This window comes from Rattus norvegicus, chromosome 5 (assembly GCF_036323735.1).
Source record: "Rattus norvegicus strain BN/NHsdMcwi chromosome 5, GRCr8, whole genome shotgun sequence".
Lineage (NCBI taxonomy): Eukaryota > Metazoa > Chordata > Mammalia > Rodentia > Muridae > Rattus > Rattus norvegicus.
In genome coordinates this window covers 163,202,380-163,222,767 of record NC_086023.1, presented here as the reverse complement: position 1 = coordinate 163,222,767, position 20,388 = coordinate 163,202,380, and the positions used below count along the sequence as shown (strand labels likewise).

At 39.4% G+C, this 20,388-nt stretch overlaps 1 pseudogene; it reads left to right on the top strand.

The window, feature by feature from the left end:
• The first annotated feature begins 11,289 nt into the window (after positions 1–11,289).
• Gzfpx-ps1 (gastrula zinc finger protein XlCGF49.1-like, pseudogene 1) lies at positions 11,290–20,352 on the top strand (annotated as a pseudogene).
• Positions 20,353–20,388: the final 36 nt, after the last annotated feature.

The following is a 20,388-nucleotide window of genomic DNA, read 5'->3' as shown; positions in this document are numbered from 1 at the left end:
GTCTTTGTCCTGAGGTGTGTTTCCTGTAGGCTGCAGAATGCAGGGTCTTCATTGTGTATCCAGTCTGTTAATCTATGTCTTTTTATTGGGGAGTTGAGGCCATTGATGTTGAGAGATATTAAGGAATAGTGATTATTGCTTCCTCTTATATTCATATTTGGATATGAGATTATGTTTGTGTGCTTTTCTTCTCTTTGTTTTGTTGTCAAGACGACTAGTTTCTTGCTTCTTCTAGGGTATAGCTTGCCTCCTTATGTTGGGCTTTACCATTTATTATCCTTTGTAGCGCTGGATTTGTAGAAAGATATTTTGTAAATTTGGTTTTGTCATGGAATATCTTTGTTTCTCCATCTATGTTAATTGAGAATTTTGCAGGATACAGTAACCGGGGCTGGCATTTGTGTTCTTTTAGGGTCTGTATAACATCTGTCCAGGATCTTCTGGCTTTCATAGTGTCTGGCGAAAAGTCTGGTTTGATTCTGATAGGTCTGCCTTTATATGTTACTTGACCTTTTTCCCTTACTGCTTTTAATATTCTTTCTTTATTTTGTGCATTTGGTGTTTTGACAATTATGTGTCGGGAGGTGTTTCTTTTCTGGTCCAATCTATTTGGAGTTCTGTAGGCTTCTTGTATGCCTATGGGTATCCCTTTTTTTAGGTTAGGGAAGTTTTGTTCTGTGATTTTGTTGAAGATATTTACTGGTCCTTTGATCTGGGAGTCTTCACTCTCTTCTATACCTATTATCCTTAGGTTTGATCTTCTCATTGAGTCCTGGATTTCCTGTATGTTTTGGATCATTAGCTTTTTCCGCTTTACATTATCTTTGACAGTTGAGTCGATGATTTCTATGGAATCTTCTGCTCCTGAGATTCTCTCTTCCATCTCTTGTATTCTGTTGGTGAAGCTCATATCTACGGCTCCTTATCTCTTCCTTTGGTTTTCTATATCCTGGGTTGTTTCCATGTGTTCTTTCTTGATTGCTTCTATTTCCATTTTTAATTCCTTCAATTGTTTGATTGTGTTTTCCTGGTATTCTTTCAGGGATTTTTGTGATTCTTCTCTATAGGCTTCTACTTGTTTATTTATGTTTTCCTTGAATTCTTTCATGGATTTTTGTGATTCCTCTCTGTAGGCTTCTACTTGTTTATTTATGTTTTCCTGTGTTTCTCTAAGGGAGTTCTTCATGTCTTTCTTGAAGTCCTCCAGCATCATGATCTTTGAGAAAATCAACAAGATAGATAAACCCTTAGCCAGACTAATGAGAGGACACAGAGAGTGTGTCCAAATTAACAAAATCAGAAATAAAAAGGGAGACATAACTACAGATTCAGAGGAAATTCAAAAAAATCATCAGATCTTACTATAAAAGCCAATATTCAACAAAACTTGCCAATTTGCAGGAAATGGACAATTTCCTAGACAGATACCAGGTACCAAAATTAAATCAGGAACAGATAAACCAGTTAAACAACCCCATAACTCCTAAGGAAATTGAAGCAGTCATTAAAGGTCTCCGAACCAAAAAGAGCCCAGGTCCAGATGGGTTTAGTGCAGAATTCTATCAGACCTTCATAGAAGACCTCATACCAATATTATCCAAACTATTCCACAAAATTGAAACAGATGGAGCACTACCGAACTCCTTCTATGAAGCCACAATTACTCTTATACCTAAACTACACAAAGACCCAACAAAGAAAGAGAACTTCAGACCAATTTCCCTTATGAATATCGATGCAAAAATACTCAATAAAATTCTGGCAAACCGAATCCAAGAGCACATCAAAACAATCATCCACCATGATCAAGTAGGCTTCATCCCAGGCATGCAGGGATGCTTTAATATATGGAAAACCATCAACGTGATCCATCATATAAACAAAATGAAAGAACAAAACCCCATGATCATTTCATTAGATGCTGAGAAAGCATTTGACAATATTCAACACCCCTTCATGATAAAAGTCCTGAAAAGAATAGGAATTCAAGTCCCATACTTAAACAAAGTAAAAGCCATATACAGTAAACCAGTTGCTAACATTAAACTAAATGGAGGGAAACTTGAAGCAATCCCACTAAAATCAGGGACTAGACAAGGCTGCCCACTCTCTCCCTACTTATTCAATATAGTTCTTGAAGTTCTAACCAGAACAATCAGACAACAAAAGGAGGTCAAGGGTATACAGATCAGAAAAGAAGAAGTCAAAATATCACTATTTGCAGATGATATGATAGTATATTTAAGTGATCCCAAAATTTCCACCCGAGAACTACTAAAGCTGATAAACAACTTCAGCAAAGTGGCTGGGTATAAAATTAACTCAAATAAATCAGTAGCCTTACTCTACACAAAAGAGAAACAAGCCGAGAAAGAAATTAGAGAAACAATACCCTTCATAATAGACCCAAATAATATAAAGTACCTCAGTGTGACTTTAACCAAGCAAGTAAAAGATCTGTACAATAAGAACTTGAAGCCTCTGAAGAAAGAAATTGAAGAAAACTTCAGAACATGGAACGATCTCCCATGATCATGGATTGGCAGGATTAATATAATAAAAATGGCCATTTTAGCAAAAGCGATCTACTGATTCAATGCATTTCCCATCAAAACACCAATCCAATTCTTCAAAGAGTTAGACAGAAAAATTTGCAAATTCATCTGGAATAACAAAAAACCCAGGATAGGTAAAACTATCCTCAACAATAAAAGGACTTCTGGGGGAATCTCTATCCCTGAACTCACGCAATATTACAGAGCAATAGTGGTAAAAACTGCATGGTATTGGTATAGAGACAGACAGATAGACCAATGGAACAGAACCGAAGACCCAGAAATGAACCCACACACCTATGGGCGCTTGATTTTGACAAAGGAGCCAAAACCATTCAATGGAAAAAAGATAGCATTTTCAGCAAATGTTGCTGGTTCAACTGGAGGTCAACATGTAGAAGAATGCAAGTCGATCCATGCTTATCACCCTGTACAAAGCTTAAGTCCATGTGGATCAAGGACCTCCACATCAAACCAGATACACTCAAACCAATAGAAGAAAAACTAGGGCAGCATCTCGAACACATGGGCACTGGAAAAAATTTCCTGAACAAAACACCAATGGCTTATGCTCTAAGATCAAGAATCGACAAATGGGATCTCATAAAACTGCAAAGCTTCTGTAAGGCAAAGGACACTGTGGTTAGGACAAAACGGCAACCAACAGATTGGGAAAAGATCTTTACCAATCCTACAACAGATAGAGGCCTTATATCCAAAATATACAAAGAACTCAAGAAGTTAGACCGCAGGGAGTCAAATAACCCTATTAAAAATGGGGTTCAGAGCTAAACAAAGAATTCACAGCTGAGGAATGTTGAATGGCTGAGAAACACCTAAAGAAATGTTCAACATCTTTAGTCATAAGGCAAATGCAAATCAAAACAACCCTGAGATTTCACCTCACACCAGTGAGAATGGCTAAGATCAAAAACACACCTGGGCAGCACCCCACGAGCGAACCTGAGCCTCGGGACCACAGGTAAGACCAAATTTTCTGCTGCAAGAAAGCTGCCTGGTGAGCTTGGGACACACGGAAGCAGAATTTCTCTAGGACCGGGCACGTTCTGTGTTTACCGGAAGTCCCACACCCGCGGATCCCGGCCCGCAGCAGCTCTCTGCTCCCAGACCCGGTGAGAGAGAGACCCAACCGCCTGGTCAGGTGGGCACTCCTGAGGCTGCAGAGCGGAAGAGACCACCAACACTGCTCACCCCTGCCCACATCCCTGGCCCAAGAGGAAACTGTATAAGGCCCCTGGGCTCCCGTGGGGGAGGGCCCAGGAGCGGCAGGACCCCTGCCAGAGACACCGCCGGACCCTGAAGGAAACAGAACGGATAAACAGTTCTCTGCACCCAAATCCCGTGGGAGGGAGAGCTAAACCTTCAGAGAGGCAGACAAGCCTGGGAAACCAGAAGAGACTGCTCCCTGCACACACATCTCGGACGCCAGAGGAAAAAGCCAAAGACCATCTGGAACCCTGGTGCACTGAAGCTCCCGGAAGGGGCGGCACAGGTCTTCCTGGTTGCTGCCGCTGCAGAGAGCCCCTGGGCAGCACCCCACGAGCGAACCTGAGCCTCGGGACCACAGGTAAGACCAAATTTTCTGCTGCAAGAAAGCTGCCTGGTGAACTCAAGACACAGGCCCACAGGAACAGCTGAAGACCTATAGAGAGGAAAAACTACACGCCTGAAAGCAGAACACTCTGTCCCCATAACTGACTGAAAGAGAGGAAAACAGGTCTACAGCACTCCTGACACACAGGCTTATAGGACAGTCTAGCCACTGTCAGAAATAGCAGAACAAAGTAAGACTAGAGATAATCTGATGGCGAGAGGCAAGCGCAGGAACCCAAGCAACAGAAACCAAGACTACATGCCATCATCGGAGCCCAATTCTCCCACCAAAACAAACATGGAATATCCAAACACACCAGAAAAGCAAGATCTAGTTTCAAAATCATATTTGATCATGATGCTGGAGGACTTCAAGAAAGACATGAACACACTTAGGGAAACACAGGAAAACATTAATAAACAAGTAGAAGCCTACAGAGAGGAATCGCAAAAATCCCTGAAAGAATTCCAGGAAAACACAATCAAACAGTTGAAGGAATTAAAAATGGAAATAGAAGCAATCAAGAAAGAACACATGGAAACAACCCTGGATATAGAAAACCAAAAGAAGAGACAAGGAGCTGTAGATACAAGCTTCACCAACAGAATACAAGAGATGGAAGAGAGAATCTCAGGAGCAGAAGATTCCATAGAAATCATTGACTCAACTGTCAAAGATAATGTAAAGCGGAAAAAGCTACTGGTCCAAAACATACAGGAAATCCAGGACTCAATGAGAAGATCAAACCTAAGGATAATAGGTATAGAAGAGAGTGAAGACTCCCAGATCAAAGGACCAGTAAATATCTTCAACAAAATCATAGAAGAAAACTTCCCTAACCTAAAAAAAGAGATACCCATAGACATACAAGAAGCCTACAGAACTCCAAATAGATTGGACCAGAAAAGAAACACCTCCCGTCACATAATTGTCAAAACACCAAACGCACAAAATAAAGAAAGAATATTAAAAGCAGTAAGGGAAAAAGGTCAAGTAACATATAAAGGCAGACCTATCAGAATCACACCAGACTTCTCGCCAGAAACTATGAAGGCCAGAAGATCCTGGACTGATGTTATACAGACCCTAAGAGAACACAAATGCCAGCCCAGGTTACTGTATCGAGCAAAACTCTCAATTAACATTGATGGAGAAACTAAGATATTCCATGACAAAACCAAATTTACACAATATCTTTCTACAAATCCAGCACTACAAAGGATAATAAATGGTAAAGCCCAACTTAAGGAGGCAAGCTATACCCTAGAAGAAGCAAGAAACTAATCGTCTTGGCAATAAAACAAAGAGAATGAAAGCACACAAACATAACCTCACATCCAAATATGAATATAACGGGAAGCAATAATCACTATTCCTTAATATCTCTCAATATCAATGGCCTCAACTCCCCAATAAAAAGACATAGATTAACAAACTGGATAAGCAACCAGGACCCTGCATTCTGCTGCCTACAGGAAACACACCTCAGAGACAAAGACAGACACTACCTCAGAGTGAAAGGCTGGAAAACATCTTTCCAAGCAAATGGTCAGAAGAAGCAAGCTGGAGTAGCCATTCTAATATCAAATAAAATGAATTTTCAATTAAAAGTCATCAAAAAAGATAAGGAAGGACACTTCATATTCATCAAAGGAAAAATCAACCAAGATGAACTCTCAATCCTAAATATCTATGCCCCAAATACAAGGGCACCTACATACATAAAAGAAACCTTACTAAAGCTCAAAACACACATTGCACCTCACACAACAATAGTGGGAGATTTCAACACCCCACTCTCATCAATGGACAGATCATGGAAACAGAAATTAAACAGTGATGTCGACAGACTAAGAGAAGTCATGAGCCAAATGGACTTAACGGATATTTATAGAACATTCTATCCTAAAGCAAAAGGATATACCTTCTTCTCAGCTCCTCATGGTACTTTCTCCAAAATTGACCATATAATTGGTCAAAAAACGGGCCTCAACAGGTACAGAAAGATAGAAATAATCCCATGCGTGCTATCGGACCACCACGGCGTAAAACTGGTCTTCAATAACAATAAGGGAAGAATGCCCACATATACGTGGAAATTGAACAATGCTCTACTCAATGATAACCTGGTCAAGGATGAAATAAAGAAAGAAATTAAAAACTTTTTAGAATTTAATGAAAATGAAGATACAACATACTCAAACTTATGGGACACAATGAAAGCTGTGCTAAGAGGAAAACTCATAGCGCTGAGTGCCTGCAGAAAGAAACAGGAAAGAGCATATGTCACCAGCTTGACAGCACACCTAAAAGCTCTAGAACAAAAAGAAGCAAATACACCCAGGAGGAGTAGAAGGCAGGAAATAATCAAACTCAGAGCTGAAATCAACCAAGTAGAAACAAAAAGGACCATAGAAAGAATCAACAGAACCAAAAGTTGGTTCTTTGAGAAAATCAACAAGATAGATAAACCCTTAGCCAGACTAACGAGAGGACACAGAGAGTGCGTCCAAATTAACAAAATCAGAAATGAAAAGGGAGACATAACTACAGATTCGGAGGAAATTCAAAAAATCATCAGATCTTACTAAAAAACCTATATCCAACAAAATTTGAAAATCTTCAGGAAATGGACAATTTCCTAGACAGATACCAGGTATCGAAGTTAAATCAGGAACAGATAAACCAGTTAAACAACCCCATAACTCCTAAGGAAATAGAAGCAGTCATTAAAGGTCTCCCAACCAAAAAGAGCCCAGGTCCAGACGGGTTTAGTGCAGAATTCTATCAAACCTTCATAGAAGACCTCATACCAATATTATCCAAAGTATTCCACAAAATTGAAACAGATGGAGCCCTACCGAATTCCTTCTACGAAGCCACAATTACTCTTATACCTAAACCACACAAAGACACAACAAAGAAAGAGAACTTCAGACCAATTTCCCTTATGAATATCGACGCAAAAATACGCAATAAAATTCTGGCAAACCGAATTCAAGAGCACATCAAAACAATCATCCACCATGATCAAGTAGGCTTCATCCCAGGCATGCAGGGATGGTTTAATATACGGAAAACCATCAACGTGATCCATCATATAAACAAACTGAAAGAACAGAACCACATGATCATTACATTAGATGCTGAGAAAGCATTTGACAAAATTCAACACCCCTTCATGATAAAAGTCCTGGAAAGAATAGGAATTCAAGGCCCATACCTAAACATAGTAAAAGCCATATAGAGCAAACCAGTTGCTAACATTAAACTAAATGGAGAGTAACTTGAAGCAATCCCACTAAAATCAGGGACTAGACAAGGCTGCCCACTCTCTCCCTACTTATTCAATATAGTTCTTGAAGTTCTAGCCAGAGCAATCAGACAACAAAAGGAGATCAAATGGATACAGATCGGAAAAGAAGAGGTCAAAATATCACTATTTGCAGATGACATGATAGTATATTTAAGTGATCCCAAAAGTTCCACCAGAGAACTACTAAAGCTGATAAACAACTTCAGGAAAGTGGCTGGGTATAAAATTAACTCAAATAAATCAGTTGCCTTCCTCTATACAAAAGAGAAACAAGCCGAGAATGAAATTAGGGAAACGACACCCTTCATAATAGACCCAAATAATATAAAGTACCTCGGTGTGACTTTAACCAAGCAAGTAAAAGATCTGTACAATAAGAACTTCAAGACACTGAGGAAAGAAATTGAAGAAGACCTCAGAAGATGGAAAGATCTCCCATGCTCATGGATTGGCAGGATTAATATAGTAAAAATGGCCATTTTACCAAAAGCAATCTACAGATTCAATGCAATCCCCATCAAAATACCAATCCAATTCTTTAAAGAGTTAGACAGAACAATTTGCAAATTCATCTGGAATAACAAAAAACCCAGGATAGCTAAAGCTATCCTCAACAATAAAAGGACTTCAGGGGGAATCACTATCCCTGAACTCAAGCAGTATTACAGAGCAATAGTGATAAAAACTGCATGGTATTGGTACAGAGACAGACAGATAGACCAATGGAATAGAATTGAAGACCCAGAAATGAACCCGCACACCTATGGTCACTTGATTTTTGACAAAGGATCCAAAACCATCCAATGGAAAAAAGATAGCATTTTCAGCAAATGGTGCTGGTTCAACTGGAGGGCAACATGTAGAAGAATGCAGATCGATCCATGCTTATCACCCTGTACAAAGCTTAAGTCCAAGTGGATCAAGGACCTCCACATCAAACCAGACACACTCAAACTAATAGAAGCAAAACTAGGGAAGCATCTGGAACACATGGGCACTGGAAAAAATTTCCTGAACAAAACACCAATGGCTTATGCTCTTAGATCAAGAATCGACAAATGGGATCTCATAAAACTGCAAAGCTTCTGTAAGGCAAAGGACACTGTGGTTAGGACAAAACGGCAACCAACAGATTGGGAAAAGATCTTTACCAATCCTACAACAGATAGAGGCCTTATATCCAAAATATACAAAGAACTCAAGAAGTTAGACCGCAGGGAAACAAATAACCCTATTAAAAAATGGGGTTCAGAGCTAAACAAAGAATTCACAGCTGAGGAATGCCGAATGGCTGAGAAACACCTAAAGAAATGTTCAACATCTTTAGTCATAAGGGAAATGCAAATCAAAACAACCCTGAGATTTCACCTCACACCAGTGAGAATGGCTAAGATCAAAAACTCAGGTGACAGCAGATGCTGGCGAGGATGTGGAGAAAGAGGAACACTCCTCCATTGTTGGTGGGATTGCAGACTGGTACAACCATTCTGGAAATCAGTCTGGAGGTTCCTCAGAAAATTGGACATTGAACTGCCTGAGGACCCAGCTATACCTCTCTTGGGCATATACCCAAAAGATGCCTCAACATATAAAAGAGACACATGCTCCACTATGTTCATCGCAGCCTTATTTATAATAGCCAGAAAATGGAAAGAACCCAGATGCCCTTCAACAGAGGAATGGATACAGAAAATGTGGTACATCTACACAATGGAATATTACTCAGCTATCAAAAACAACGAGTTTATGAAATTCGTAGGCAAATGGTTGGAACTGGAAAATATCATCCTGAGTGAGCTAACCCAATCACAGAAAGACATACATGGTATGCACTCATTGATAAGTGGCTATTAGCCCAAATGCTTGAATTACCCTAGATCCGTAGAACAAACGAAACTCAAGACGGATGATCAAAATGTGAATGCTTCACTCCTTCTTTAAATGAGGAAAAAGAATACCCTTGGCAGGGAAGGGAGAGGCAAAGATTAAAACAGAGACTGAAGGAACACCCATTCAGAGCCTGCCCCACATGTGGCCCATACATATACAGCCACCCAATTAGACAAGATGGATGAAGCAAAGAAGTGCAGACCGACAGGAGCCGGATGTAGATCGCTCCTGAGAGACACAGCCAGAATACAGCAAATACAGAGGCGAATGCCAGCAGCAAACCACTGAACTGAGAATAGGTCCCCTATTGAAGGAATCAGAGAATGAACTGGAAGAGCTTGAAGGGGCTCGAGACCCCAAAAGTACAACAATGCCAAGCAACCAGAGCTTCCAGGGACTAAGCCACTACCTAAAGACTATACATGGACTGACCCTGGACTCTGACCACATAGGTAGCAATGAATATCCTAGTAAGAGCACCAGTGGAAGGGGAAGCCCTGGGTCCTGCTAAGACTGAACCCCCAGTGAACTAGTCTATGGGGGGAGGGCGGCAATGGGGGGAGGGTTGGGAGGGGAACACCCATAAGGAAGGGGAGGGGGGAGGGGGATGTTTGCCCGGAAACCGGGAAAGGGAATAACACTCGAAATGTATATAAGAAATACTCAAGTTAATAAAAAAAATAAATAAATAAATAAAAGAAAAAAGAAGAAGAAGAAGAGAAAAAAAACACAGGTGACAGCAGATGCTGGCGAGGATGCGGAGAAAGAGGAACACTCCTCCATTGTTGGTGGGATTGCACACTGGTACAACCATTCTGGAAATCAGTCTGGAGGTTCCTCAGAAAATTGGACATTGAACTGCCTGAGGATTCAGCTATACCTCTCTTGGGCATATACCCAAAAGATGCGCCAACATATAACAAAGACACGTGCTCCACTATGTTCATAGCAGCCTTATTTATAATAGCCAGAAGCTGAAAGGAACCCAGATGCCCTTCAACAGAGGAATGGATACAGAAAATATGGTACATCCACACAATGGAATATTACTGAGCTATCAAAAACAATGACTTTACGAAATTCGTAGGCAAATGGTTGGAAGTGGAAAATATCATCCTGAGTGAGGTAATCCAATCACAGAAAAACATACCTGGTATGCCCTCATTGATAAGTGGCTATTAGTCCAGATGCTTCAATTACCCTAGATGCCTAGAACCAATGAAACTCAAGACGGATGATCAAAATGTGAATGCTTCACTCCTTCTTTAAAAGGGGAACAAGAATACCGTTGGCAGGGAATAGAGAGGCAAAGATTAAAACAGAGAGATAAGTTACACCCATTCAGAGCCTGCCCCACATGTGGCCCATACATATACAGCCACCCAATTAGACAAGATAGATGAAGCAAGGAAGTGTAGGCCGACAGGAGCCGGATGTAGATCTCTCCTGAGAGACACAGCCAGAATACAGGAAATAGAGAGGCGAATGCCAGCAGCAGACCACTGAACTGATAATAGGACACCCATTGAAGGAATCAGAGGAAGAACTGGACGAGCTCGAAGGGGCTCTAGTCCCCTCATGAACAACAATGCCAAGCAACCAGAGCTTCCAGGGACTAAGCCACTACCTAAAGACTATACATGGACTGACCCTGGACTCTGACCTCATAGGTAGCAATGAATATCCTAGTAAGAGCACCAGTGGAATGGGAAGCCCTGGGTCCTGCTAAGACTGAACCCCCAGTGAACTAGATTGTTGGGGGAAGGGCGGCAATTTGGGGAGGGTGGGGAGGGGAACACCCATGAAGAAGGGGAGGGGGAGGGGTTAGGGGGATGTTTCCCTGAAACCGGGAAAGTGAATAGCACTCGAAATGTGGATAAGAAATGCTCAAGTTAATAAAAAAAATAAATGTAATGAAATGTTTTACTCAGAAATGCAGTCTTCAAAGTCAGCAGATAATTCATCAAGCAATGGAACCTTACACATGTAGTCAATGTGACAAAGTCTTCACCCAAAAATGCTATCTTAAAATTCATCAGAGAATTAATACAGGAGAGAAGCTTTTTAAATGCAGTGAATGTGACAAATGTTTTACCTAAAAATTTAATCTCAGTAATCCTGTGAGAATTCATATAAGAGAAAATCCTTACAAATGTAGTAAATGTGACAAAGGCTATACCAAAATTTCCATCTAAGACTTCATCAGCGAATTCATAGAGGAGAGAAACAAATGCAGTGAATGTCACAAATTCTTTACATAAAAATCCAAACGTAGTGCTCATAAGAGAATTCATATAGGAGAGAAATATTACAAATGCAGTGAATGTGACAAATGCTTTAGCCATCAATCCTCTCTTAGGATTCATCAGAGAATTCATACAGGAGAGAAACCTTACAAATGCAGTGAATGTGACAAGACAAATACTTTAATGAAAAAGGCAATTGGAGAATTCATATGAGAATTCATAGAAGAGAGAAACCTTACAAATGCAGTGAATGTGACAAATGGTTTACCAGGAAGCACCATCTGATAATTCATCAAACAATTCATGCATGAGACAACACTCACAAATATTGTTTATGTGACAAATATATTACCACAACTTCAATCTGAGATATCATCAGAGATTTTATACATTAGAGAATCTTTATAAATGAAGAGAATGAGGCAATCCTTTATGAAGAAATATCATTGTAAATTACTTTAGAAAATACAGGAGAAAAACCTTTTGAATGTATTGAAGAGGTGAATACTTTAGTTTTGACCTATTTCTTACAATTTAACCAAGGATATATATAGGCAGGATCTGAGCAAAATAATATATGCATTAATATCTGACTTCATATCAGGTCAGGGGAAACATCTGAACAGCTTTCTGTAGTGAAAGTATTTCTTCTGTGAAAAATGTGGCATGTGTTTTATTCAGGGTGTATACATGCAACACTCGAGGATCTACATTAGAGAATTTGTTTGATCATGAAAAACTTGTTAAAACCATGCAATGTTCAAATTTTAGAGAGTGTCAACTATTTGTGCTGGGAGAAACTCTGAAAATGTGACAATGTAGGAAAGTTTTCATTAATCTTTTACTGGTTCACCCTCAAATAATACAAGATGAAGACAAGTGGGGAAGCCAGAAGAATGTAATAATGTGTAATCCTTTCAGGGAGACAGAAATAATCCATTACAAAGGGAAACTAATTAAGATGTGTACTATACCCCTCAAAATTTCCAATGAAACTGGCAGCATTCTGTATATTCAATTCAAATGGACAAATTTAGGCAAATAATACTTCAAAGTATACTTGACAATCTAGGCCAAAGAGACTGCACGTTCTTTATCCTTCATATATTCCTACAGATATGAATTGTGCTTTGAGTATCCAGAAACAAAAATTCTTATCAAATGCTGGTTTCATATTTCTGAATAACACCTGATTCTGAGTCCCTTGTGCTCTGGTCAACAACTCCTTCCCCATTGTTCTGTAAATTAAAAGGAATGATTCAACAAGTGTGACTTGGTTGTTTTCAATTTGCACTTGAGATACGTAGATGAATATATTTCCACCTTCTGGCATCTTTCTCAATTTTTCTTCTTCAGAAACTAAGTTCTTGTCATACATGCTTTCACTTTCTTGATTAGATGTAAATGAATTTACTTTATTTGGTTTGTGGCTATTGCATAACTTACTTTTTATCCTGTTTATTGCCTCGAGTAGAGGATGTCTACTTCTATTTTCAAGTCAACTGTGCATCCAGCCACTTTGGCAAAATATTTTTCAACTGTAGTTTTCTACACTTTTGGTCTCCTATTATCTGAATAAGTTATATTTTGAGTTTTTCCTTTGTACATTGTATCCCCTTGATCTCCTTTAGTTGCCTGATCGATATTTCTAGAACTTCAAGTTACTATATTGAAGAGGTATGTGGAGAGTGGACAGCCTTGTCTTGTACATGATTTTAGTGGAAATGCTTGAAGTTTCTCTCCATCTAATTTGATTTTTGGTATTAATTGACGTATATTGCCTGTATTTTATTTAGGTATGCTCCTTGTATCTCTTCTCTCTCCAAACTTATTATTAAGACACGTTGGATTTCATCAAACACATTTTTGGTGTCTAGTTAGATATTTATATGGGGTTTTTCTTTCAGTTTTTTATATTGTGCATTATTGTGATGGCTATACCTTGTTGGCAACTTTATCTACATTTGGAATAAACTGCAATACAATAATGGAGGGAAAACCTGTTACGTAATCTGTGTCATTAGGAAACAGGCTTCTGATCCACATCTTGACATAAGATGACACACACTTTTGATCCAGATCATGAGGCATAGTGGACATGAGATGTTTAGTCCTAGACAAGGTACTAAATACATTAAATCACAGGAATCTGAGGCAAGCAGAATTCTGAGATCTAGGCCAGTTTGGCACAGAGTAAATTTCAAAACAAGGCATGGTTGTGCACATCATTAAGGTGGGGCATACCTTCTGATGTATGCCTGCATAATGATGATAGAAGGAAGTCTCACTTTTCTTCACCTGCTTGCACTTACTTGCCATACATCTGTTGGAAACTACTTCTTGAGGAATACAGAAAAGCAGATGAGACGACTAGTTTCCTAGGATTGACTTAGATTCTTGGCTTTCCCATTAACTGCTTTCCATTGTTAGGTTAGTTGGTAGATTTTTGTATAGTGAAACACCACTGCATCCATGGAAATATTTCCATTAGCTCTTCTTTGAAAGCTTGTTATAATTGTGCACTAAAATCATCTGGCCAACGATTTTTATTGTTCATGTGGTTGGGAGAATATTAATGACTCCTTCTATTTCTTTCAGGGTTATAAGACTGCTCAGATAGTTTATATGTTTTTGATTTATTTTTGGGAATAGTTATCTGTCTAGAAAAATCATCCATGTACTTTATTTTTTTGAAATTTGTGGAATATAGGTTTTTGAAGAAAGACTTAATGCTTTCTGAATTACATGAGCATCCATGTTCGTATCTCTTTTCCTATTTAAAATTGTCATAATTTGGTTACTGTCTCTCTGTCTTTTAGTTAATTTGGCTAACGTTTTGTCAGTTGGGAGCAGCCTCAAGATGGTGGAAGCAGCTGTCAGTTTGAAAAGCAATTGTATTCTAGTCTTACGTTAGAAAAAAAAGCAATAGACTTAGGTTAGATCAAAGCAGCTATATCTATGCCTGCACCTACTGTTCTGCTTGAATTTAATAGATAGAATAAATCTAGTTGTCAGGTCACTGAGTACCAATGGTCAGGCACTACTGTTCAGGCCACTAAGCAGCCCACCTTACTGTTCTCCTTCATTGGCCGATTTACCCAGCCAATAACCTGGTCGTTGATCCAGGCACATTCTTTTGTGGTTATCTAACCCCTCCGCACATTTTGCGTCTACCAGTATATCTTCTGCCTGAGAAAAATTAAAAATTATCAGCTTGATCAGACTTCTTGACTTGCTGTCTGTTCTTTGAGTCTCTTGTCCATCATTCTCTCCTAGGGGAACCCCAGACCCAGGTCAACTGTCCTGCTAGTTGGGTCATTTGTCTATCTTTGTAGATTTTCTCAAGAACGAGCTCATGGGTTCTTTGATTCTTTCTGTTTTTTGTGTTTTTTTCTCTTGCTTTTATTCATTTTATTAATTTTTTATATTAATCATTTTATTTATTTACTTTGTAAATGTCGTCTTCCTCCTTGGTCTACCTTCCATGAATTCTTCACTGCATAATTCTCTTCCCTTTGCATATGAGAGTGCTCATCCACCCACCCACTCCTCCCTCACCCTGCTAGCATCCCACAAAGCTGGGGCATCAAGTTTCTAAGAATTAAGATAATTGCTTCCCATAGAGGCCAAAAAAGGCAGTCATAGTTTACATATTTATTGAGGAAAATGGACCAGCCCAAATATTCTCTTTAGTTTGTGGCTTAATTTCTGGGAGTTCTGAGGGTCTGGGTTAGTTGATACTGCTTTTCTTCCTATGGTGTTACAATCCCATTCATCTCCTTCAGTTCTTCTCCTAACTATTCCAGATGGGACCCTGACTTCAGCTCAATGAACGGCTGTATCTGCATCTATCTCATTCTGCTGCTGGTAAAGACTCTCGGATGACAGTCATGCCAGGCTCCTTTCTAAAAGCAACATGGCATCAATTACAGTGTCATGGTTTGAAGCCAGCCCATGGAATTTGTCCCAAGTTGGGCCAGTCAGTGGATAGCCTTTTCTTCAGTGTCGGATCCCCTTTGACACTGCATTTCTTTTGACTTGAACAATTCTGGTCAAGATTTTTGAAGATGATCAGGTACCCCCATTCCACAAAGGGAGCCAACTCTTTATACTGGACGTGTTCTATTTATATCCCATCTTCCTGCTGTTGTACATTTTGGCTAAGGTCATCACCACTGGTTCCTAGGATCCTCCTACATCCATTTTGTCTGGAACTTTCTAGAGTTTTGCCCTGTCCCACACTCCAACACTGTTGCATATATCTATTCAGTGTCACGGCCCTCTGGGCTTCTCTCCTCTCCTCCCATACCTGATTTTTGCCCCATTTCTCTCCCTTCTCCCTCTTTCAGCTTGATCCCTCTTTTCTTTTGCCTCCTGTGATTATTTTCCCCCTTTTAACTGGGATTGAAATATCCATAGTTGATCCTTTCTTCTTATATATCATATGATCTATGAGTTATATCATGTGTATTGTGAAGTTTTTGTCTAATATCTGCTTGTCAGTGAGTGCATATGATATACATTCTTTTGTCCCTGGGTTCCTCACTCGGCGTATTCTCTAGTCTTATTTATTGGCATGCAAATTTCATGATGTCCCAATTTTTAATAGCTGAGTAGTTCTCCATTGTGTTGAAAAATACTTTTTCTCCAACCATTCCTTTGCTAAGGGACCTCTGGGATGTTTCCATCATATGACTATTACAAATAAGGCAGCTATGAACACATTTGACATGTGCCATTGTGGTATCTTGAGAATCTTTTATGTATTTGCCCAGGAATGGTATAGCTAGTTCTATAGGTAGAACTATTTCAAATTTTCTGAGGAACTGCCAGATTAATTTCCAGAGTGGTTGTGCCAGTTTGCAATCCTACCAGCAATGAAGAAATGTTCCTCTTTTTCCACAGCCTCACCAGCTAGAGCATTTAGACAACAAAAAGCGTTTAATGGGATACAATTTTGTAAGGCAGCAGTCAACATATCATTATCTGTGGTCGCTATCCTTGTATATAGGAGCCACCACCAAAATTCTACCAGAGAATCCACACAGGTAATAAATAACTTCTTCAGAGTGACTGGATACAAAATTAACTCAAACAACTCATTAGCCTTACATTATACAAAGGGTAAATGGACCATGATAAAAATTAGGAAAACAACACCATTAACAATAGTCACAAATAATGTAAAATATCTTTGCATAACTCTACCCTAGGAAGTCAATGATATGTATGACAAGAGCATTAAGTACCTGAAGAAAGAAATGGAAGAAATCCTCCAGAGATAGATCTCCCATGCTCATAGATCATTAGACTCCACATATTAAAAGCAGCCATGTTACCAAAATCAATCTGCAGATTAAATGGAATCCCCATCAGAATCTCAACTCACTTCCTCACAGACATGGAAAGAGCAGTTCTCAACTTCATATGGAATAACAAAAAAACCTAGGATAGCAAAAACAAATTTTTCGGCAATAAAAGAACTTCTGGGTAAATCACCATCTGACCTCAACCTTACTACAGAGTAATAATAGTGGTTAAAAATTCATGGTATTGGTACAGAGACAGACACTTAGGTCAGTGGAATAGAATCAAAGAACCAGAAACAAACCCATAAAACTGTGGACACTTGATATTTGAAAAAAGAAGCCAAAACGATACAGTGGAAAAAAAGAAAGCATCTTCAACAAATCATGGCTGGTGATCTGCATGTTTAACAATCCAAATTGATTCATATTTATCACCATGTTCAAAGCTCATATTCAAATAGTTCAAGGGTCTTAATGTATAACAAGATACACTGAATCTAACAGGAAAAAAATTGGGAAAGGTCCTCAAACATATTGGCACAGGGCAAAAAATTTCTTGAACACATCACCAATTTGTTAGGGTCTAAGATCCACAATGGGCAAATGAAACCTCATGAAACAGAAAATGTTCTATAAGGCAAAATACTCTCTGAGTAAGAGAAATTTGCAACCATAGAAATGGGAAAAGGACATTCCTAAGCCTACATCCAATATGGCACTAATATAAAAAAATAGAGCAAAATATAATAAGAATTCAAGAAGTTAAACCCAAAAAAACCCCCCCATGTAATACAATTTAAAAATGGGATCCAGAGTTAAATAGATTTCTTAAAAGTGCAATCTTGATTAGTCAAGGAACATTTAAAGAAATATTCAACATGTACAAGGTGATCAATTCATGCTTCAAGGACCATATATCACCATGGACTTCTGCCACCACATACTGTGCCTCACGATTAGCTACAAGGTCTCAAAGAAATTACCTAAATTTGCTGCAGTTCTATAAGCTATCAGGATAGTTTGCCATCCCATATGTAAGCTTAACCACTAGTAGTAGGAAGCATTAAACTGCTCTTATTGTCACAAGGAGAAAGCCACACAGAAACTCAACAAAACTGAAGATTCCACATAAAAAAGGAAATTTTTAATATCCTTGGTTATCCTTTCAGCAATATTTTAATATTTATTTGAGTAATAATTTCAAATTAATTTTTAATCATTCCCTTTAAAATATTGCCCTATCTCCTGGTCCTCTTTCCCATATTTCTTCATTTCCTTACTCCCCCACTGCGATTTGAGAGAGGGCTCCCTCCTTCTTCCCTCAACCCTCCAGGTGTCCCCATTCTCTTCCCATCAATTTCCTCCATGATTATGCACATCCTCTTTCACTGCAACCAAAAACGTAGGTCCTCTTCTACACATGTTCAGTGGGCCTGTATCCAACCTTTGTAAGATCTTTAGATGGCAGAGTAGACTTTGGGAAGTCCTAGGATTCTGGATTAGTTGACAACATTGGACTTTGTTTTGGGCTTCCATTCCCTTCAGCTCCTTGAAGGTGGGTCATTCACACTCTCTCCACATCGCGTCCCTTTTTTCTGTCATGCATGGTCACTTCAGGTTTCATCTTCAGACTGTTGAGCATGAGTTTGTTTATCTCCTGCTGTGTATCCCTCCCAGTTGTTTTTGCTTCTGTTTTTTAAACAGAACCTTCAGATAGACTTTTAATTTGTTAGTGTGAGAACTCCCAAGTTCTATATGATGGCATTTAGTGCTATGAACTCTCTTCTTAGCTCTGCTTTCTTAGTGCCTCAAAAGTCTGGGTGTGCTATGTCCACATTTACACTGAATTCTAGAAAGTCTTCAATGTCTATCTTTATTTCTTTCCTGACCCAATCAGTGATCACCTGAGGTTCTCTCTTTCATCTCCTGGATTCTCTTTGTGATGCTTACAACTGTAGCTCTTGTTCTCTTTCCTAGGTTTTCCATTTCTAGCATTGCCGCAGTTAGATTTCTTTATTGCTTCCATTTCCCTTTCAGGCCTTGGACAGTTTCATCATAGCCTTCTCCTGTTTGTGTTTTTCTTTACATCTTTATATTTATTTGTGTCATCTCTTAATGTGGCTATCCATTTGAATGTATTTTCCTGTGCTTAATGGTAGGAGCCCAGTATAGCTGTGCTCTGAGAGGCTCTATCAGTCCCGGAAAAATACAGATGGGGATAATCACAGCCAAATATTGGAACAAGAATTGGGACCCCAATGTGGAAGTTAGGACAAGGACTGTAGGAGCTGATAGGGGTTGCAACCTCAAAGGCAGAACAACAATATCAACCAAACGACCCCCCAAATATTTCAGCACTTAAACCACCAACTAAAGTGTACAGAGGGGGTACCCATGGCTTCAGCTGGATATGTAACAGAGGATTGCTTTATTTGGTATCACATGCTAAGGAGCCCTTTTGTCCTTTGGTGGTTTGATGACACATGATAGAAGAATGCTAGGCCACTGAGGGAGGAGTGAGTGGACAATAGGGGGAGCAAGTCATGTGGATGGGAGAAGGGAGTAAGGTATATGGGGCTTCTGGAGGGAAAACTGGGAAGGGGGATAATATTTGAAATGTAAATAAAATAAATCATAAAAAATAAATGCATCTGAGGAAAGGCTTTTATTTCTTTCCTTAACTAATCTCAGATGAATTATTAATGACAATTATGTTTAATGTATTCACATATGCAGAATCAGTGAGCTGTGGAAGTTATTTTTGTGTGTGTGTGTGTGTGTGTGTGTGTGTGTGTGTGTGTACCAGTCTTATGTGGGAAAGAATAAAACTCACCACAACGGAAAACATGTACCTATGCCCTTTCACATGTGTCCATGGGCTCAGAACCCTGTAATTTAAGGACAGACACCCGAGTCTGTGATTGTGTTTCTGAGCTCTCTCTCCCATGCTTAGCTGGAATCCATTTTAACTTGCCATAATCATCACAACAGTTTTTGAATGACAGGAGTCTTCTGAGAATCCTAGAACTCATAATAATCATGAAAAGTGTTGATTTCTTAGCTATATTCTCTAAAGAGACTTGGGTAATTCTGGAGTCTCTTTTCCCCAGCATATGCAGATGTGGACGGGTGTACATAATGAATTGTAGGGACCAATCTAGAAAGTATCTATGACCAAATGGTTAAAAAATGCATTAGTCTCACAATGTGAGAAGTTAGTCGGACGACCTTGGATGTAAGTGGGTCAGAACCCAGGCGCAGTGTCCTACTACATCCACTTCTGGTATAGACTGGCAGCAAGCTTGATGAGAAGCTGTACAGAGTAGGTCCTGCGCTCCTGACAGCTGCAGTTGTGTGGAAGGCAGCCTGCAACAGAGTTGGGGGAGTGGTTCCGATCGGGAGCGGGGGCACACCTGCCTGATCGGATGAGATTAAGAAAAAGACAAAATAAAAACAA